This window comes from Anomaloglossus baeobatrachus, chromosome 4 (genome assembly GCF_048569485.1).
Source record: "Anomaloglossus baeobatrachus isolate aAnoBae1 chromosome 4, aAnoBae1.hap1, whole genome shotgun sequence".
In the NCBI taxonomy this organism is placed as follows: Eukaryota; Metazoa; Chordata; class Amphibia; order Anura; family Aromobatidae; genus Anomaloglossus; species Anomaloglossus baeobatrachus.
The window spans coordinates 437630621-437653177 of NC_134356.1; the positions used below are offsets into that span (position 1 = coordinate 437630621).

The 22557-nt window shown below is 46.5% G+C and overlaps 3 non-coding genes across 3 annotated transcripts; all 3 read left to right on the top strand.

Moving 5' to 3' along the window:
• Window positions 1–48: 48 nt before the first annotated feature.
• On the top strand, window positions 49–120 carry TRNAH-GUG (transfer RNA histidin (anticodon GUG)). Its single transcript has one exon. It is a non-coding gene; the product is annotated as a tRNA-His (tRNA).
• A 939-nt stretch (window positions 121–1059) lies between these two features.
• Window positions 1060–1131, top strand: TRNAH-GUG (transfer RNA histidin (anticodon GUG)). The gene has a single exon. It is a non-coding gene; the product is annotated as a tRNA-His (tRNA).
• A 471-nt stretch (window positions 1132–1602) lies between these two features.
• On the top strand, window positions 1603–1674 carry TRNAH-GUG (transfer RNA histidin (anticodon GUG)). Its single transcript has one exon. It is a non-coding gene; the product is annotated as a tRNA-His (tRNA).
• The last annotated feature ends 20883 nt before the right edge of the window (window positions 1675–22557 follow it).

Below are 22557 nucleotides of genomic sequence, written 5' to 3' on the forward strand. Positions count from 1 at the left end.
CAGAAGAGAGCTAAATGCAGCTGCTGAGAGCGTGAGCCCGAGTAGCTCGCCGTGATCGTATAGTGGTTAGTACTCTGCGTTGTGGCCGCAGCAACCTCGGTTCGAATCCGAGTCACGGCATTGTGTAAAAGCAATGGCACGGCAAGTGGGCTCAGAATTATTTTTTTTTAAATTCAAATATTATTGCTACTGTTTCAGAGATGGTTTGTCTGCAAAATATATAGGTGTTTGTATATAAATATGTGCCCCCTCATATAAAAGCATATATGTGTGTGTGTGTGTGTGTGTGTGTGTGGTGTGTGTGTGTGTGTGTTATGAACACACATGATTCTGTATATACATAAGTTGGGAGTGCTCATATTTTTTTATATCATTATTATTGTTATTATATATATATGGACAGACTGTGTGTGTGTGTATATATATACATATATATATTTTTTTCTTTCTGATATATATATATATATATGTGTATATATATACATATATATATAATATATCTATATGTATAAATATATATATATATATATATATCAGTATATATGTATATTTTTAGAGTATATACACTGTCACTCCATTATGTGTGTGTGTATATATATTTATGTATATATATATATATATATTATACTATATATATATATATATATATATATATATATATATATATATATATATATATATATATATATATATTATACTGTATATATATATATGTATATATATCAATCCCACACATAGGTAATGTTGCATTTCAGCTCCTTATATAGTTGTATGGATGAATGCTTAGAATAGATAGTAGTTCTTATAATTTTAGTAATTCCTTTCTATGTATTTGTGATTTTACATTAGTTTTGCAATCAGCTCCTGTGATGAGACAGAGAACATTTATTGTATAAGTCTGCGGTAACTTCAGCACCAGATAAAATAATATTACAGTAAATATCATAGGAGAGCTCCAGCTCCACATCCACATGCAGCAGGGCTTGTCAGTGACGTCACCACACTGTGAGTGTGAAGAGCAGTGTGGACGGGGGCCGGCCTCAGGAGCCTGAGTAGCTCGCCGTGATCGTATAGTGGTTAGTACTCTGCGTTGTGGCCGCAGCAACCTCGGTTCGAATCCGAGTCACGGCATTGTGTAAAAACAATGGCACGGCAAGTGGGCTCATGATTTTTGTTTTTTTTTTCCTTTAATATTGAAATATTTCATTTTCATTATGTTTTCTTCTTGTAACACAAGGCTAATACATTGATCATTCAGTATAAGTCTATGGAGCTATGTAAATGATGTATTGCTGCATAACAATAAGTATTCTCACTGTTATGAATACATGTATTATTTTACCTACAAATGTATGTGAGATCACATGTATTTCTCTCTTATGAAGCTGTTGCAGGGTAGCATTGCTGTTCCGTTTCCAACCTGTCCTGGAATTAGCAATGGCTTCTGTTTGTAAAACATCATTTATTGCATTTAAAAAACAGTGATGAGCAAACAAAAATAAGCAGCAAGCAAGAAAGGTTGTCATGGTGATTGTGACGTCACGTCATTGTAAAGCTAAGAAGCTCAGTGACAGGGGCAGCACACAGGAGCCTGAGTAGCTCGCCGTGATCGTATAGTGGTTAGTACTCTGCGTTGTGGCCGCAGCAACCTCGGTTCGAATCCGAGTCACGGCATTGTGTAATAGCAATGGCACGGCAAGTGGGCTCATATTTTTCTTTTTTTTTTATTAAATAACTAGATGTGATACTAAAATGTTTTTATTTATATCTATATGTAAATCTTCATAGTTATGTAAATATATATAGAGCTCTTCTAGTAATAACAAAATCACCTATGATCCATTCAATTGGTGGTAACTGCTATATTGTTAGGGCTCAGCTGAGTAAGGCTAAGTTCACACTTCCGTTGTTTTGCATCAGTCACATGCGTCGCTTGCGCTGTACAATGGATGACAACGGATGACAAAGAACAGAATTCTTTGTCGGATTCCGTTGTGTGCGGGGGGCGGACTTCAGGGTGGGTGGAGCCGAGCGGGGCCGTGGCATTGAGTAGTCAGTGCCGCGGGGACTGCAGGACAGGTGAGTGTGTGTGTGTGTGTGTGTGTGTATATGTATACATGCTGTGTGCGGGGGGCAGAGCGTGAGGGGGCGGAGTTCGGGGTGGGTGGAGCCGAGCGGGGCCGTGGCACTGAGGACATCAGTGCCGCGGGGACTGCAGGACAAGTGAGTGTGAGTGTGAGTGTGTGTGTGTGTGTGTGTATATACATGCTGAGTGCGGGAGGGGGCGGAGCCGAGCGGTGAAGTGTCTGGCTCTGTGCACAGCCAGGGTAAATATCGGGTAAAAGCAAAGCACTTTTTGCTTGGTTACCCGATATTTATCTTGGTTACCAGCATACACCGCTCAGCGCTAGCTCCCTGCACCCGTAACCAGTGTAAATACCAGGTAACTAACCAAAGCGCGTTGCTTAGTAACCCGATGTTTATCCTGGTTACCTGTGCGGGGAGCCAGAGAGCGCATGCGCAGCAAAATCCAATGGATTCCACTGCACAAAAAACGCTACATGCTGCGTTGCTCCCGCCCGGCGGTCAGTCAAAAAACGACTGACCGCGACGCAGCGGATGCAACGCAGCATCATCAGTCACAATCCGTCGCCAATAGAAGTCTATGGGGAAAAACTGAAATCCTGCAAAATATTTTGCAGGATACCGTAATTCCTCAAGGCGACGGATTGTGACTGATACAAAACAACGGAAGTGTGAACTTAGCCTAAGTAAACAACTAACACAGAGGAGGATCCTTGTCCCCTCTTTTACATAAGTGGGGTTTGCACATGTGAACTGTCTCTTTATTCTTTATTGAACTGCTCAAGATGGCAAAGCGCAGTACTGATGTTTTAATTAGTCTCATAGACATTGCATAGATGCAAAGTGCCCCATGCTGGGCTCTTATACTTCAGGCCTACACAATATATGGCCCTCGGTCCGTACGCTGCCCACCATTGGCTTTAAAGTGGGCCATGGTCCTGTCCGACAGACGCTGCTCCCTGCATCATCGCCCGTAAGCATTCCATGGAGAAGCGGAAGATTAAATGTATGCTAACATGCGTGGAGAGGTGGGGAGGATATGGTAGGCCCAGGCTTAGGCCCAGGCCCAAACTCCACACCAGGGCCCATTGGACTCTAGTTATGCCACTGATGATACTATGTCTCATCAACAGGGCCGCCATCAGGGCATGACAATCATGATTGGTGTATGGGGCACAGTAAGAGGGGGGCCTGGCCGTGCCCAAGGTAATTACTTAGCTTTATTAAGCCCCGGATCCTGGCTGGGCCCCCCTCTTACTGGTCCCCAGTCACAGCCGCAGCAAGGGGCCCGCCAGTGTCACTTCAGCCACTGCACACAGCTAATTTGCATGTAAAGCCCTTCTAGGTCAGCAAGGTCAGTGGAGCAGAGCAGGGTGCCGGCACCTCATCCCACAGTCAGTGTACAGCAGCATGATGAGGTCATCATTCTGCTGCAGGCAACGCGGAGGTGGCGAGGATGGGACATCCGGCAGGGAAAGGTAGGCGCTCCGTGAGCTGAAGAACGTCAGGGTTGGTGCGTGGTTGGCCCACTAACCCCAGTCCTTGCCTTGCTTCAGCTTCGGAGGCCGCACATCCAGCTGAAATGTTTCGTGGCTCAGAGAGGACGCCATGCAATATGGGAGACGGGGAGAGTGAGTAAAATATTTTTTTTCTTTTTGCAGCAGACGAATGTACGAGAAAAGGCCCAGGAAGAGGACAAACATACAATAAAGAGGATACAGTGGAACCTTGGTTAACGAGAACAATCCATTCTGGGAGTGTGCTTGTTAACCAAGTTACTCGTCTAGCAAAGCAAGATTTCCCATAGGAAATCATTGCAATGCAGACAATTCGTTCAACAACTTGTTAAATGTCCCATCCTGGTGCCCTATTGTGCCATTCCACACATGCACAAACACACACATATTATGCTCATCTTACCTTCCGTTCCATCGGCCGCCTCCTGGATCTTGCAGTTCGCCGCTGCAGGATGTATATTGGGTAACCATCGCGACCGATGCCGGAACTTCCGCTGCCAGAGCGCTGACAGGCAGGAGCTGCTTGCCTCTGATTTGTCAGCGCGCTGCCTTTGAGTAGCGGGTGACAGCGGAAATTCCTCCCTCGTCGCGATGGTTACCGATACACATCCTGTACCGGTTAACTACAAGAACCGTGACGCCGACGATGAAATGGAAGGTAAGGTGAGCATAATATGTTTGTGTTTGTGTGTGTTTGTGCGTGTTTATGTGTGTTTGTGTGGACTGTAAGAGCGGGTCAGAGTGCGGTGGGTGTACGGAACCGGAAGTGTGTGCGGTGAGTATTTTGCTTGTATGGCAAAGCTTGCTCGTAACGTGAGTTACAAATTTACAGAAAGCTTTGCTCGTTAAGCGGAATACTCGCTAACTGGGCTACTCGTTAACCCAGGTTCCACTGTATATATACAAGGATGAGGACAAAAACTAGGAAGGGGACATATATACCAGATTGTGCCCAAGAGGGAGATATATATACACCAGGAGGTGCCCAGGATGGAGATATATATACAAGAAGGATGACATATATACCAGGAAGGGGACAAAAACCATGATGAGGACATATATACTAGAATGTGCCCAAGAGGAGGATATATATATATATACCAGGAGGGGCCCAGACAGGAGACATATATACAAGAAGGAGGACATATATACTAGGAAAGGGACAAAAATCAGGATGGGGAAATATCTACTAGCATGTGCCTAGTAGTGGACTATATATACACCAGGAGGGGCCCAGGATGGGGACATACATATATGTTGGGAAGGGGACAAATAAATTCGATTGGGGACATGTATACCAGGATGAGAACATATATACCATATATTACAGACCCTCTCTTCCCTTGGTGTCAGAGATCTTGCCCTCTCTTGGATCTCTTCATACCTCTCAAATCGCACTTTTAGTGTCTCCCACTCCCACACAACCTCTTCATCCCACCATCTCTCTGTTGGCGTCCCTCAAGGCTCTGTCCTAGGACCCCTACTTTTCTCTATCTACACATTTGGCCTGGGACAACTCATAAAGTCCCATGGCTTCCAATACCACCTATATGCCGACGACACCCAGATCTACCTCTCTGGCCCAGATGCCACATCTCTGCTGTCCAAAATCCCGAAATGTCTATCTGCTATATCCTCCTTCTTCTCCTCTCGCTTCCTAAAGCTCAATGTGGCCAAAACTGAACTAATCATCTTTCCTCCGTCTCACCTACACTCTCCACCTGATCTATCTATTACAATAAATAACACCACGCTCTCGCCAGTACCCAAAGTTCGCTGCCTCGGAGTGACCTTTGACTCTGCCTTATCCTTCATACCACACATCCAATCCCTCACCACCTCCTGCCGTCTTCAACTCAAAAATATTTCCAGAATCCGCCCTTTCCTCAATTTGCAATCTACTAAAATGCTAGTGCATGCCCTCATAATCTCCCGCCTCGACTACTGTAACATCCTCCTCTGTGGCCTCCCTGCCAACACGCTTGCCCCTCTCCAGTCCATCCTTAACTCTGCTGCCCGACTTATCCACCTCTCTCCTCAATACCACCCCGCTTCTCCTCTCTGCATGTCCCTCCACTGGCTTCCAATCTTCCACCGTATCCAATTCAAACTTCTAACACTGACCTACAAAGCTGTGCATAATCTTTCCCCTCCGTACATCTCCGAACTACTCTCCCACTACACTCCAACACGTCACCTCCGGTCCTCCCAAGATCTCCTCCTCTCCTCCTCTCTCATTCGCTCCTCACACAACCGACTCCAAGACTTCTCCCGAGCATCCCCAGTCTCCTGGAACTCGCTGCCTCAACACGTCAGACTATCCCCTACCCTTGCAAACTTCAAACGGAACCTGAAAACGCACCTGTTCAGAAATGCCTACAATCTACAATGAACTCGCTGCCGCCCGACCACCGTGCGGAGCTGCCGCCCGACCACCGTGCGGAGCTGCCGCCCGACCACCGTGCGCAGCTGCCGCCCGACCACCGTGCGCAGCTGCCGCCCGACCACCGTGCGGAGCTGCCGCCCGACCACCGTGCGGAGCTGCCGCCCGACCACCGTGCGGAGCTGCCGCCCGACCACCGTGCGGAGCTGCCGCCCGACCACCGTGCGGAGCTGCCGCCTGACCTACACCCCACCTATTGTCTCCTCCCCATAATCCTATAGAATGTAAGCCCGCAAGGGTAGGGCCCTCTTCCCTCTGTACTAGTCTGTCTACTGTAACTTGTATACGTATTTTGTATGTAACCCCCTTCTCATGTACAGCACCATGGAATTAATGGTGCTCTATAAATAAATAATAATAATAATAATAATAATATACCAGGAAGGGGACAAAAACCAGGATGGGGTCATATATACCAGAATGTGCCCAGGAAGGGGATATACATACTTGGAGGGGCCCAGGATGGGGACATATATATCAGGATGGGGTCAAATAAACAAGGATGGGGACATATATACCAGGAGGGTCCCAGGATGAAGACATATATATCAGAAGGAGGACATATATACTAGGAATGGGACAATAAACCAGGATGGGGACATACATACCGGGAAGGGCCCAGGATGGGGGCATATATACTAGGATAGGGACATATATACAAGGAGGATACATAGGGGTAATGTGGGTTTCTGGGGAGATAGTATACAGAGGGCAAGTGTGTGGGGGTGATATACAGAGGAGCAGTGTGTGTGGGAGGATATATATATATATATATATATATATATATATATATATATATATATATATATATATATGTGGGTGTGTGTGTAAAGAGGGGCAGCTTGTGTGGGACGATAGTATACAAAGGGCAGCGTACTTGAGGAATATTACACAGAGGGCAGTGTGTGTGGGAATATTATACAGAGTGGCAGTGTGTGTGGGAAATATACAGAGGGGCAGTGTGTGTGGGGGGATAATATACAGAGGAGCAGTATGTGTGCGGGGGGATATTATACAGAGAATCAGTGTCCGTGTGGGGATATTATTATGCAGAGTAGCACTGTGTTTGGGGGATGTTATACAAAGGAGCAGTGTGTGTGGGGAGATATGCAGAGGGGCAGTGTGTGTGGAGATATTATACCCAGGGGCATTGTGTGGGGGTATATTATACAGAGGAGCAGTGTGTGGGGGATATTATACATGGGGCAGTGTGTAGGTGAGGATATTATATATAGGGCAGTGTGAGAAAGATTTTATGGAGAGGGGCGGTGTAGAGGGTGTATTATGGAGAGGGGCGGTGTAGGGGGTGCATTATTAATTTTCCCAGCATCTCCTTACCATTATTAAGGACATACTGGGAATTGTAGATTCAAGCAATACAACTGTATATGGGGCTGACCCAACATTACCTTTGATCCCTGCACTATGCTTGGTGCTGTGTTCTTGTACTGAGGGCTATGTTAAAACTTCTCAATCTCCGAGTTTTGAGTATGTTTATGAAGAGGATTTCTTGAGTTTCTGCTCCAAAAACTCTCTTTAAGGCCCTGTGCGCACTAGACGTTTTTACCGCGTTTTTGTGCAGAAAACGCTGTGACATTGCTTCCCCAGCAATGTCTATGGGTTTTCAGAAGTGTTGTCCGCACACAGCGTTTTTTTGTAGCTGCGTTTTTGTGGTGACCACAAAAACGCTGCATGTCAATTATTTCTGCATTTTTCACAGCGTTTTTCACTCATTGAATGCAGTGCACAATAACGCAGCCAAAAATGCAGACAAAAATTGTGGACAAAAACGCACAAAAAAATGCAGCGTGAAAAAAAGCATAGTTCACCCATAGCCTTAAGCCCTCTTCACACATCCGTGTTGCCAGTACGTGTGTTGTTCATTTTCACATGAACTAGAGACATGTTCACACGCATACTAATTGTTTAGTAATTAAAATCAATGGGGATCTTCACACCTACGTGTTTTCACAGGGACCACTCTGAGACATGTCTGTTTTTTAACGGCAGCACAGATAATGACACATACCAAAAAAAAAAGTATGACACTGAAATTAAGTTCATTTTATGTGTTAAAGATGTGGAAAGATAGATAGATAGATAGATAGATAGATAGCTACAGTCATGGCCAAAAGTTTTGAGAATGCTACAAATATTAATTTTTGCAAAGTCTACTGCTTAAGTTTTTCTAATGGCAATTTGCATATACTCCAGAATGTCATAAAGAGTGATCAGCTTAACAGCAATTACTTGCAAAGTCAATATTGGCTAAGAAAATGAACTTCAACCCTCAAAACACATTTCAACATCATTGCATTCCTGCCTTAAAAGGAGCTAACATTGTTTTAGTGATTGTTCCATTAACACAGGTGTGGGTGTTGATGAGGACAGAGCTGCCGATCAATCAGTCATGATTAAGTAAGAATGACACCACTGGACACTTTAGGCCAGAATCACACTTGCTAGTGCATCGCGTGTAACTCGCGTGAGTCTCTCATGGTAGAACCCGGCATGGCCGCACACTATGCATACAGGAGCGTCTGAGCTGCATAGATATACATGCAACCGACCCGCTCCTGTGAGGAGAGTGTGCGGCCATGCCGGGTTCTACCATGAGGGACTCGCGCGAGTTACACGCGATGCACTAGCAAGTGTGATTCTGGCCTTAAAAGGAGGCTGGTGCTTGGTATCAATGTTTCTCTTCAGTTAACCATGGTTATCTCTAAAGAAACACGTGCAGCCATCATTGCTCTGCACAAAAATGGCCTAACAGCGAAGAGTATCGCAGCTACAAAGATTGCACCTCAGTCAACAATCTATCGCATCATCAAGAACTTCAAGGAGAGAGCTTCCATTGTTGCCAAAAAGGCTCCAGGGCGCCCAAGAAGGACCAGCAAACGCCAGGACCGTATCTTAAAACTGTTTCAGCTGCGGGATCGGACTACCAGCAGTGCCGAGCTAGCTGAGCAATGGCAGCAGGCTGGTGTGAGTGCTTCTGCACGGACTGTGAGGCGGAGACTCTTTGAGCAAGGCCTGGTTTCAAGGAGGGCAGCAAGGAAGCCACTTCTCTCCAGAAAAAACATCAGGGACCGACTGATATTCTGCAAAAGGTACAGGGAGTGGACTGCTGAGGACTGGGGTAAAGTCATTTTCTCAGGTGAATCCCCTTTTCGATTGTTTGGGACATCTGGAAAACAGCTTATTAGGAGAAGAAGAGGTGAGCGCTACCACCAGTCTTGTCTCATGCCAACTGTTAAGCATCCTGAAACGATTCATGTGTGGGGTTGCTTCTCAGCCAAGGGAATCGGCTCACTCACAGTCTTACCTAAAAACACAGCCATGAATAAAGAATGGTACCAGAATGTCCTCCAAGAGCAACTTCTCCCAACTGTCCAAGAGCAGTTTGGCGCCCAACAATGCCTTTTCCAGCATGATGGAGCACCTTGCCATAAAGCAAAGGTGAACACTAAATGGCTCATGGAACAAAACATAGAGATTTTGGGTCCATGGCCTGGAAACTCCCCAGATCTTAATCCCATTGAGAACTTGTGGGCAATCAGCAAGAGACGGGTGGACAAACAAAAACCAACAAATTCTGGCAAAATGCAAGCATTGCTTATGGAAGAATGGACAGCTATCAGTCAGGATTTGGTCCAGAAGTTGATTGAGAGCATCCCAGGGAGAATTGCAGAGGTCCTGAAGAAGAAGGGTCAACACTGCAAATATTGACTTCCTGCATTAAATCATTCTAACTGTCAATATAACCTTTTGGAACTCATAATATGATTGCAATTATATTTCTGTATGTGATGTAAACATCAGACAAACACAATTAAAAACCAGAGGGCAACAGATCATGTGAAAATATAATTTTGGTGTCGTTCTCAAAACTTTTGGCCATGACTGTACAGTACATAGTATGTACAGTTATGTAGCCAAATATATAATTAAATGAAAGAAACTACATGAATTCCCAGCATTTTTGATAACCAGCAAACATAAGGAAGACAGCTATGGGCTGCAACCCTCAGCTGTCTGCTTTATCTTGCCTGGTTTTTAAAAATAGAGGAGATCCCATGCCATTGTTTTTTTGGTTTTTTTTTTTTTAAATGTTCTTGAAATTTTTTAAAATGGCATTGGGTCCTCGCTACTTTTGATAACCAACCAAGGTAAAGCAGAGAATTAGGGGCTGATATCAAGCTGGGAAGATCACTGGTTATTCAGCCCTTCCAGACTAAAAATAATAGCCCATAGCTGCCCCAGAAGTGATGCATTGATTAGACGAAAAGACAATCTCTGGACACTGAGCACATGCACTCAACTTCTTTGGTCAACCATTGTGAGGCCTGTTTTGAGTGGAACATGTCTTGTTAAACCACTGTATGGTCTTGGCCATCGTGTTGCATCTCAGTTTCAGGGAAGCTGAACGCTGCACGCTGCCGATGAAGAATAAAGGCAGAGATAAGTTGATTCTGGATTGTGATTTAATGTCAATGCATTTCAAACTATAAACACTCCTTCATCAGGGCATTATAGGGAGGTCATCTGGGGATGATGCTGTGTATAAAAGGGAACTATGTGGGGCTCTCAATGTGTATCTATGGCTCATACTGAGTATAGGAAGGCTATGTGGGAGCTCTTACTGTGTATAGGAGGGCTATGTGAAGGCTCATACTGTATATAGGGCACTTTTTGCGGGCTCAAAATGTGTATAAGGGGCTCATACTGTATATAAGGGACTATGTCAGAATTCTGTATACAGGGGCTATGTCAGGGCTTAGACTGTGTATGAGGAGACTATGTGGGGGCTCCTACTGTATAAAGGGGGGCTGTGTGGGGGTTCTTACTGTGTATATAGGGGACTGTGGGACTCATACTGTATATAAGAGGCTGTGTAGGGGCTCATACTATGTATAAGAAATATATGTGAGTGATTATACTGTATATAGAGGAGCTTGTGGGTCTCTTACCATGTATAAGGAGGCTATGTGAGAGGTCATACCATGTTGGGGCTCATAATGTAAATAAGGGTTCTGATACTGTATATAGGGGGATCATGTTATATATTGTGGGCTCATGCTATATATGGGGAGATGTTTGTGGGCTTATATTGTATATTAGAGGGCTGTGTGAGGGCTCATACTGTCTGTAGGGGGACAGTGCGGGGGCTAATACTGTATATAAAGGTTCTGATACTGTATATAGGGGGCTCATGCTGTATATTGGGGCTATTTGGGGTCTCATGCTGTATATTGGGTCTTTGTGTGGGCTAGATTGGGGGCTGTGTGGGGACGCATACTGTATATAGGGGCCTATGTGGCTCTGTGGGGGCTCATATGGTATATAGAGGGGTTTCTGCATACTTATTTTTGCTCAATATTAAGTGCTGCAATGAATATACTACTTATAATTAATATGTTAATATTTGTATTGTGCAAAATTAATTTCATATTGTTTTTGGCCCTCCATAACAGTCAGTCTCTCATGTGGCCCCTTAGGAAAATTAATTGCCCATCTCTCTTCGTCAGCCTATGTAAAGTGGCAGTAAAAAAAGCACCGTATAACTTGAATATTGGTGTTGGTGCTCATTTAACTATCTCAACTCAGCTTGTGTAAATGCACTCCGAATGTTACTCTATGATGTTACAATATGCATCTCGGTCCCTTTTTTAATTTTTGTTCAAAGCCGCACTTTGTCTAAAACTGGCCCTGCTGGTATGGACAATACTGACACCTATTGTCTGCATTGTTTCTGTGCAGTAGCCAAGTGTTTGCTAACTAAAGACAAGGAACACAGTAAAAAGGTGGATATTTGCATAGCTATTAATATTGAAGTAAGGCTAAGTGCACACTAAATGCACTTAACTAAAAGTATTCTTCACAAGCTTCTTCCCCTACGGTAAACTTTAACGTTCCCATAGGTGCCATTTACTAAACTCCAAAAATGAGGTTTTTTGGCCTACATCTGCCTGGTATGTGTCTGCCATTTATTTGTCAGTATAGGAAAGTCCAGAATACTTTGCTTTAGGCTATGTGCGCACGTGTGCGCTCTGCACCGCACCGAAAATGTGCGCTTCAGAGCGCAGCTGAAAAGCTGCGTTCTGAAGCGCATGGTGCCGGCAGATTCGTGCGCTCTGCATGCTGCCTCTCCCTATAGACAGCATGCAAACCGCACGAAAGAAGTGACATGTCACTTCTTAGAACGCAGCGATTCGGCAAGCAGCCGAATCGCTGCGTTCTAACATGCCACGTGCACACGGCCCCTGCACAATCTCCATAGATTGTGCAAGGGACGCAGGACGCATGCAGTTACGCTGCGGTGCAGAACGCAGCGTAACTGCATGTAATACGCACACGTGCGCACATACCCTTACTATCCAGAAGGCAACGGCAAAAAAATGTATACCTCTGCTTTTTTTTTCTATTTGGTCTTTATGGTAGATTGATGCCTAAGCATTAGAGATGAGTGGACCCATAGATGTTCGGGTTCGGCTGGACTTTAAAAAAAAGTTTGGCCCAAACTTGACCCAGACAATGACCCTCATAAAAGTCAATGGGCACCTGAACTTCTAGCTTGTAAAATGGTCATGTGACGCCCTGGACTAGCCATGTAGTCACAGATAGGCCCTGCACAACACCTGTCCCCTAAAAAGGTAACAGCAGCCAACCATTCAAACCCTAGTCACCTCCCTCAGGGCTTAATGGTCACACCAGGGGGGCAGAGTCAGGCTGTTGGCCACACCCACCGAGGAGTCCAGAGGGCCTGAGGCAGGAAAAAGCAGTGCAGTTCAGTTCAGTAGAGTTCAGTAGAGTGGAGTGTAGTTGAAGTGGAGTGAGGTTGAGTTGGAGAGTAGTGACACTGACGGGTGCTAGGGTCGTAGCCCTGGTACCGTGGCTAGGAGGCAGACGGTGGCCTAGCCTGCAGGAGCCGGGAAGACGGCTTGGAGGAACCGTGGTGGACCGGGACAGGGTAAAAGGAGAAAGGCCAAGACCACCAACCCGGGTGGGGGACCAGACGCAGCCGGCTGCGGGCACCGACCACCATCAACTTTGTTTACCAGAGACTTGTGTGTGTCAATAATCGTGAGTACAACAGTGCCATCCGGCCGTGCACCGCCCTGCACCGCCCAGCCACTACTCTCCCCAAAACGGGTCTTGGGGCCACCATCTCTGCCCACGGAGGGGTTAATATCTTGCTGAACGACCATCTCCCCCGGGTGCCCCCGTAACTGCAGTGGTGATGTCTACATCTTCACCACGTCCCGTGGGTGGCGTCACGAACTCAAACACGGCTCCGGCCGTACACCTACCTAACCACCCTACCATCGAGATCGCCAACAAGCCCTTGCAGAGCGACGTGACCCCCGGGTCCGGAGGCGCTCGAGCCACCCACCAAACGAGCCCGGATCCGAGCGGCTCGACTGTGGCCAAGCACGGGGCAGTACAGTCATAGTAAGGGCTAGGTGGCTGCAAAGGGAAGCAAAGTGAGGGTTATCGCAGGACAATTATACATACCTTATTTCGCCAAAGATAAGACAGCAGTCAGACTTTTTTCTGGCCCAGTCGTTAAACTACATGAATATTCCCTGCTTCCCCTGCCCACCCTCTGTGCCATTGTCTGTGATTGGTTGCAATCAGACTGCTATACACGCCCCTCGCAGCCTACCCTCTGTGTCGGTGTCAGCTGTATTAGTGTAAAAATAAATACATAAATGTAAAAAATTATGTGGGCTCCAGCACTAGTTTTGATAATAAGCACTGGTAAAACAGACAGCTATGGGCTTCAACCCCCAGCGGTCTGCTTTACCTCAACTGGTTATCAAATATAGGAGGTATCCCAAGCAGTCTTTTTAAATTGTTGAAATAAATAATTTTCAAAAATGGTCCCACTCATTTTCCATAACCAGCCAAGGTAAAGCAGACCGCTTGTGGGTGGTATTATGAGAGTGGGAAGGGCCATGGTTATTTGGCCCTTCCCAGCCTAAAAATAGTAGCTCGCAACTGGTCCAGAAATGGCACCCCAATTAGATCTGCCAAATCTGGTGCTTTACCTTGCTCTTCCCAACTGCCCTGGTGCAGTGACAATTGGGGTAATGGGGTTGATGTCAGCTGTGAATTGACAGCTGACATCAATCCCAGAGGTTATTAATGTATAAGGGGCTATCAGGCACCTCCACTACTAATTTGGCAAGTTAATGGTTGGTTATGAAAACACACACAGGAATAAATACTTTATTTGAATATTGACTCCTCCAAATGCACTTGGTCACCAATGTATTAAATAAAAAAAATCCTGAAAGATCCAACGATAATCCAACAGGTAATATCCCACAACACCCATCAATTCCTATGGAGTCTTATTCTGAGAAAGTTCAAAGAATGAGGGTCCATAGGTTACCGCCGGTCAGCGGCAGCCCTGGATTTTCCCACGGGCACTGACGACAGTAACCTTACCTGACATCACCGCTCATGTTAAACTGCGAGGCTGCTGCTGCCCTTTGCAAACACAATACCGGGCAAGATCCACAAAGTCATGTAAGGTAACTGACATCACCGTTGCCCCCCCCTCCATTACTACTGTAGCGATTACCTGGAGACCACCGCTGTGCAGGATTAAATTACGGTATGCAAAACAAGATTGTAGAAACAAGGGTAAGCTTTAACAGGTAGGAAATAAGTGAGCAGGGGTAATTAATCTGGCAACAGTAAAGTTTTAACACTCTGCAATTTCTAGATGGAGTACGCCAACAATATGTCGCTCACATCTATTACCAAGATCACCTCAAGAATAAACTTGGCAGGCATAACCCATCGCAACTGCACTGCACTAGCAACCTAGCTACAGAGGCCTACGCTACACCCTATTACGTAAGTGCGAACACTGGTAAAGACTTGCGGTATAGTTGTGGGGGGACAGGTCCACTCCCAAGAGCTCAGTGCCGTGATGCTTGTTGGTGCACACTTCTCCTTGCAGGGCAGGGGGAAACTCCTCTTGTTCCACAGATTTGCTGACCTCAGGTATGGTACTCGCACTCACATGGCCGGCTGACTGTCTTTCTTGCAGCTGAAACCATTCCTCTTCCCAAACCGCCATTCTTGGACAGAACTCAGGTAGCGTACTTTCGCTTTACTCTCTCAAGCAACCCAACTTCTCCTGTTCCTGGACAATTTCTTTTCCCACTCTTTCTCTGTTTCCCAAACTTTTTGAGGGTGGGTTAGTCCAAGTTCGTAGTTCAGAAGGGGAGTGTCAGCTGAGCCGGGCCAGTCCATAACACACAAAAAATAGGGGAGCACTGCCTCCTACAGTCATTAGCACTCTTAACAGTTTCATAAGGGCGATACTCCTACATGCCTCCGCAATTAAGGGTGGTCGTCCTCAACCATAATGACGTCAGAACTACCACCAGTCAATAAAAAGTCTATTCTTTCAAGCTTACAAGGCTTGAATCAGTGTTCTATAATGAAGAGCATCCAGCTCTCTTGGTCCTGTAGCATAGCAAGGGAGCGCTTAGCGTGTACACAGCACCTAATTAAACCAAACAAAAAAAACTAATAAAAATGTATACTTTATTTCTATATCAATTAAAAAGGTTATATTCATGCAACCAGAGACACACAAAAGAGCGCATAAAGAGTTAGATACACCGGATGGAAAGTGTAAGGGTAATTGTATCTAGGGGCTGTGCAGATGAGTGGTAAATAAACCTAATAGATTCAGATGCTGGACCCTGGGGATATGACTCACCCTCAATTGGTCCCTGCCTACCAATGGGGCTATCAATACACCGTGGGGTATAGCATGGCTATGAGCTCCTGTGATCTACATGCTATACCCCACGGTGTATTGATATCGGGTATATATTTCTTGACCTGTTTGGAAAGGACGACGGGGATGTGATTTTCTCCCCTGTTGTTAGCTTTGATCCCCTGATGAACCCCAGGCACAAATGAGGGAAAACGCATTGGGAGAAGGGCAAGGTCAAAGACACAACTCAGCGTTGCTGACATATGAATTGTCATTCTTTGCTGACATGCATGGCTTGACAGTAGGCCTGGAGGTGCTACCAACAAATCGTAAAGTACTCAATGGGTGTATTCCTTTTTCTCACCCACTATTCTGTCTCTTCCTGGTAGCAATGAATCCAACCGCTCTAATTATCAGTCCCTTAGATAATTGTATGATTTTACTCACTCTACCGGCTTCCACAGATAGTGTTAACTCAGCCCAAACGATGACTTGTAGAAAGACCAGGAGAAACGCTGTAGTTTTCTTCTAGAATCTTGTATTAAGTACAAAGTAAAGGCAGGTGAAAAGGAATAATCTGTACAGGGTTTTAGACATGTCTCTTCAGCAATGGTTCCTCTAGACCAGACCTGGGCAAGGGGCGGCCCGCGGGCCACATCCGGCCCGCCTACTCTCTGTGACCGGCCCGCCTGGCTCCGGGCGTCCTTGCTGGCCGGTCACTGATGAAGGCAATCTGACCTGTTGTCCGGAGCTCCAGGCTCCGGGCAGCCCGTGGTCAGATTGCCCTCATCACACGCTGCGTGCCGGCAGGGAACAGAGGACAGATACTGCAGCTTCGCACAGTGCAGCAGCGGAACGCAGGAATCTGTCCTCTGTTTCCTGCCGGCACTTTCTCTGTGACACACACGCGCGCGCCCCGATGTTGTCAGTACGGCACGCGTGTGTGTCATTTGAAAAGTTCCCGCCCCGGCAGGAGAAGAAGATGCAGCAGCCGGAGCCCGTACGGAGAGAGGAAGCAGCTCAGCGGGGAGCCGTACAAGAGAAGAAGGATGTCAGCGGGAGCCCGTACGGAGGTGCCTGAGGAGGGAAAGGTGAGTGGTGACTAGTAACCTGAGGGGACAATGGGGGGAGTGGAGGGGAGGGGGGGGGTAACTGGTGAGTAATATTTGGGTGTAGTGATGTAGTATATGGCAATGTAGTTTTACAGGTGTAGTATATAGGGGTCTAGTGATGTATATGTGGATGTAGTGATGTATATTACAAGTGTATATAGGGGTGTAGTGATGTATATTACAGGTGTATATAGGGGTGTAGTGATGTATATTACAGGTGTATATGGGGGTGCAGTGATGTATATTACAGGTGTATATGGGGGTGCAGTGATGTATATTACAGGTGTATATAGGGGTGTAGTGATGTATATTACAGGTATATATGGGGGTGCAGTGATGTATATTACAGGTGTATATAAGGGTGTAGTGATGTATATTACAGGTGTATATGGGGGTGTAGTGATGTATATTACAGGTGTATATAGGGGTGCAGTGATGTATATTACAGGTGTATATGGGGGTGCAGTGATGTATATTACAGGTGTATATGGGGGTGCAGTGATGTATATTACAGGTGTATATGGGGGTGTAGTGATGTATATTACAGGTATATATGGGGGTGAAGTGATGTATATTACAGGTGTATATGGGGGTGTAGTGATGTATATTACAGGTATATATGGGGGTGAAGTGATGTATATTACAGGTGTATATGGGGGTGTAGTGATGTATATTACAGGTGTATATGGGGGTGTAGTGATGTATATTACAGGTGTATATGGGGGTGTAGTGATGTAGTATATGGGGATTGTTTGTGTATATATGTATATAGCATGTGCGTGTGTGTATGTATGTGTGCGTGCGTGCAGAGAGAAAAGCCCGTAACTGCGAGTGGTACTGGAGTTACACCGGGTACCACGTGCTCTCTCCCCGCCCCCTGCAGCGCCATACCGCCATTACAGGGCCTGATTGCGTTTCTCCGGTACCTGTTTGCATACATGTGACAGGTACCGGAGAAAATACGAGTCTGTGAAATAAAAAGATTTTCCATATTTACCTGCTTTCTTCAGCTCTGCTGCCTCCCGCTCCTGACCACTGCTCATTCATTGATTATTCACCGCACTCAGGACCTGGAAGCCGGAGCATCGCGATGACAGCACCGGGCACAGCACCGTTGAGGACATCACCGCAGGGACAGGTGAGTATTCTGCAAGCACAGTGACCTCCAGGAGGTCATCAGAGTTTACAATGAACTTTGATGACCATCCTGCGACACCCACGCTACAGCTTCATGGGTTCATCAGAGTTCATTGGGAACTGTCACGAGTCCCCGAGATGCTCCGGCTTCCAGGTTCTCAACATACACACACACCTGTATACTCACCCAGCGATGCGGTCCCCAGCGCTGTCCCTGCTTCCAGCTGCTCACTGCAGTGAATATTCAGTAAGTATAATTACCAGCGATAAGGAGCGGGAGGCAGCAGAGCCAGAGACAGCAGCGCTGGAGAGAGGTAAATATAGAAAATCTTTTTATTAAAAAGACCCGTGTTTTCTCTGGTATTTGTCACACTGATGTCACACAGATCACATCAGTGTGCGATCCGTGTGACACCCGTGCTGCCAGAGAAAAAAAGGACATGTGTGCGTGCAGGGCCACGAGGGGTCCCACAGTCCGTAACTTACTGTTTGTATATGAAGGGATAGTATATATGCTATATACAGTATTGGGTAAAACTGAGTTAATTATATTAGTCCGGCCCTCTAAAACCATCCCAATTTCTCATGCGGCCCCATGGGAAAATTAATTGCCCACCCCTGCTCTAGACTAAACTGAAGGAGAAGGGAGGAGCATTCTATACAGAAGCCAACTAAGGGAGGAACATAGGGACAAACTTCATACAGTCTAATCTACCTAGTAACAATAAAGGAATTTCCTGATAGGAGGAAAAATATGCAATGCAAGAATTACATACAACAGGTTGTTCCCATTCATGGGACACAACACTCCCCGTCTGAAATCATATGATTTCACAAGGCCTTTTACGACGTAAGGAGTCGATCCTGTCCCTCGATGTCACGAAACCTATAACGAGAAAAGAGACAAACACAAAAAATGCAACCGTAATGCACGGAATTCAAGTCCATGCTTTGTTGATGACGCATAGTCCTTGCGTAAAAATGTAAAAGTAGAAAAATGTAAAAAATGAATCCAAGTTCAACAAACCCATCTTCAGATTGGGGAAGCCGCAAACATGCCAACTCTTCCTCCAACCCAATAATCCAACGGTAAGGTTTTAATCCAAAGGAAAAGTTCAAGGTTCAATTGGACACGGAAAGTTGTGTCTCCGTACAGCAGGGGAAAGGAAAGGTACACTCCCCGCCGTGGCAGTGTCCAACGACAAAGTTAGTTCATATAACGTCCTCCTTTGGTAAAAGTAGCACGAGTTCGGTGACTGGACGAATCACACACATGTGCCAGCCGTGGCACGTTGAAAACTTGTAGTCGGTGAAACAGTGAGCAATGTGAATAAGACAAGCTACGATTCGTACCTCAGATGACCAACTTGAGAAGCGCTCGAAGCGATGAGGTCTCAACTTCTGTTCTGATGTCACTGAAGTGTAGCGAGCGGAGACGACCGGTCTAATTTCCTTGTCGGATTCTGGTTCCACCAGCTTGTACATGTTGTCGGCGTAGTTATCGCAGGTCTCCTCGTATAAGACACTTGGAGGTGTCAGCCACATGTTGTCGCCGAGTTTGGATGCAGCAGTGAGTCTCGTTCCTCTGTCGGCTGGGTTTTGTTCGGTGGGAATGTGGTGCCACTGTTCCGCATGATCTCTGTCGAGGATATTTTGCGTAATCTCGACAAAGCATTTCTCCATCTCTGGTTGTCTTTCCAAAGTGCGTTTTAGAGAGGAGGACCTTGCGGTTGCTTGCTGGGAGTTGTTTGGCAACCTTGGCCTTGGAGACCGAAAGGGTATTGGGGCTACCCAACTGTTAGAGTCATTTTGAGAGAACTCTTTATCCATAATCTTTATGATTTTTTTGTCTTCTCTCATCGGAGCCAATTTGTTGTCTTCGTTTCTAGACTCGAACGCTGTTGACCCGAAGTCGTCATCCCAGAGATGATATGCGTCCGCGCAGTCGGGAGGCTGCTGTCGCCACCTGGTGTCACTCAGCCTCTCTTTCACCCCGTAGTAATGCGGACATGGTTGAAAGTGAGTGCCGCAACCGTTTGGGAGGATGTGCGTCTTGTAGGAGGAGATCGCGTCGGGACTCTTCATTTTGCCTACGCAGACGTTTCCTATGATCACCCAGCCTAAGTCGTAGCGCTGAGCGAATGGCGCATCGTGTGGCCCGTTGATGTGTTGTCGTACTTTGTGTAGCTGAAGGATGTCCCTTCTTATCAGAATCAGGATTTTTGCACTATGATCAAGAGGTGGGATCTTGCTGGCAATAGTTCTCAGGTGAGGGTGGTGAAGAGCTGCCTCTGGTGTTGGAATCTCTTCCCGGTTAGCCGGTATCTGGTTGCACTTGACGAGTGTCGGTAGAGGTATCTCTACGGTATTTTCAAGAGATGTTACCACGAGACCACTGGCTCTTCTTCCGCAAGCTTCTGAGATGCCACTGCAAGTACCTAGTGTGTAAGGGTAGGCATTTCCTTTTAAGCCGAACAAGTCGAAGAGTTCAGACCTGGCGAGTGACCTGTTGCTCTGATCGTCCAGGATGCTGTATACCTTCGCGGCCCTTTCTGGGTGACCTTTGGGATATACCCTTACTAGGCATATTTTTGCACAAGACTTGTCCCAGAAATCTTCTCCGCAGACATCGGTGCACGAGGAGGATACTGTGAGGTGGTTTGTAGCTTGGCCTGTACTCTCCCCGCCATGACTTGTGGTGGGAGAAGGTGTAAGTGCAGGATCAGGCTGAGATGGGTGGAGCGCTTGTATGTGATCTGTGCTGTCACACTCCATGCACTTAATTGTAACCTTACAGTCCTTGCCAAGGTGTTCTGTAGAGGCACAACACCTGAAACATACCCCAAACCTTTTCAAGAGTTCCTTTTTTTTCTTGAAGGGGTTTCTTCCTGAAGCCAATGCACTTCTTCAGGGGGTGTGGCAGTTTGTGAATAGGACATTGGCGGTTCGGATTTTCCGCCTTCCCGCCTTCAGTGCCATTGTCTGGTGCTGACGGTGTAGGTGTTAGAACATCGGTCTTTTTGACTGATACTGGGCCCCTACATTTTCTGTCATTTTGATGAGTGCTTTCATACCTAGGAGCTGGTGAAGTGGAGTCGGTGGGTTCTCCACAGGTGAAGCTGGGGTCTGCCTTACGTTCCGCGATGCCGTTGATGAACTCGCAGAAGTAGGAGAATGGAGGGAAGGACACTTGATTCTCTTTTTTATAGTTTGTTCCTACCGTGGTCCACCTTTCCTGCACGTTGTAAGGTAACTTGGCGACTATGGGTTTCACCCCACGAGCGGTGTCCAGGTAGCTGAGGCCAGGTAGGTGTGTGTCTGTTTTGGCCAGCTGGAGCTCGGACAGCAGGTCGCTGAGTTCCTGGTACTTTGAAGCATCCTTGCCAGATATTTTGGGAAGGTCATATAGTTGTTTCAGCAATGCATCTTCAATTGCTTCAGGACTGCCGAAGCCTTTCTCTAGTCTGTCCCATGCGGTTGCGAGACCAGTTGTTGGGTCGCTGATGTAGACGGATCTGAGTCTCTTGATTCTCTCAGTAGACCGTGGCCCTAGCCACCTGATGAGCAAGTCCAGCTCTTCAGCAGCCGTAATGCCAAGGTCACGCATTGCGGTTTTGAAGGCACACTTCCACCCTCTGTAGTTTTCAGGCTGGTCGTCATACTTTGTGAGACCAGTGTTGGTGAGTTCTCGGCGGATCATGTACCTCGCAAAGTCGGACATGTCTGATCTTTCCGACATTGGGGGCACATTTGCTGACTGCGTGGTGTTGGTTGCGTGATTCGTAGCTTCGTGGTTCGGGAACATGGGAAAGTATGGAGTGGCGTGGGCGTTTAGACCAGTGATCGGTTTGGTGTGTACAATCTCTGTTGTATATGGGGCTGGAACTACATAGTTGTTGGGAGTTTAGCGCCTTGACGGCATGTTAGGTTGCATGTAGACATGGGCATACGGAGGTTGCTGATGCGCAGGGTGTGGCTGTGCATTGGAATATGAAGCTGGTTCAGGCTTGAAAGTCTGAGGTGCATTGGACTGACTTGGAAGGCTGGAAGCTGTAGGTGGATCAGTGTCTTGAGGCTCTGGAGAAGTGTTAGCACTGACGGGAATATTGATGGTAGTTGGCAGTTCGTCGGCTTGGCTCAGCACGTAATCTCTTGTACGCTTAAGTGAGTCTTCTGTGTCGAGATTGCACAAACTGGCGCTGCCTTCTTGGCTCCCACCCAGAGCTTGCTCAAAGACTTTTAGCCTTGCCATGGTCACCACATGTTCACATTCCTTCTGTAGGGCTTCAATCTCTGCTTTTTTGCGTGCAGATTCTGCTTTCATCTCTGCTTCTCTGCATGCAGATTCTGCTTTAATCTCTGCTTCTTTGCATGCAGATTCTGCTTTCATCTCTGCTTCTTTGCATGCAGATTCTGCTTTCATCTCTGCTTCTCTCTGGGCGAAGATGGCTTGTACTTTCGTTGTTTCTGCTTCGGCGCGCGCCTTTATGAGCTGCTCGCTGAGGGTTGAGTACCTTG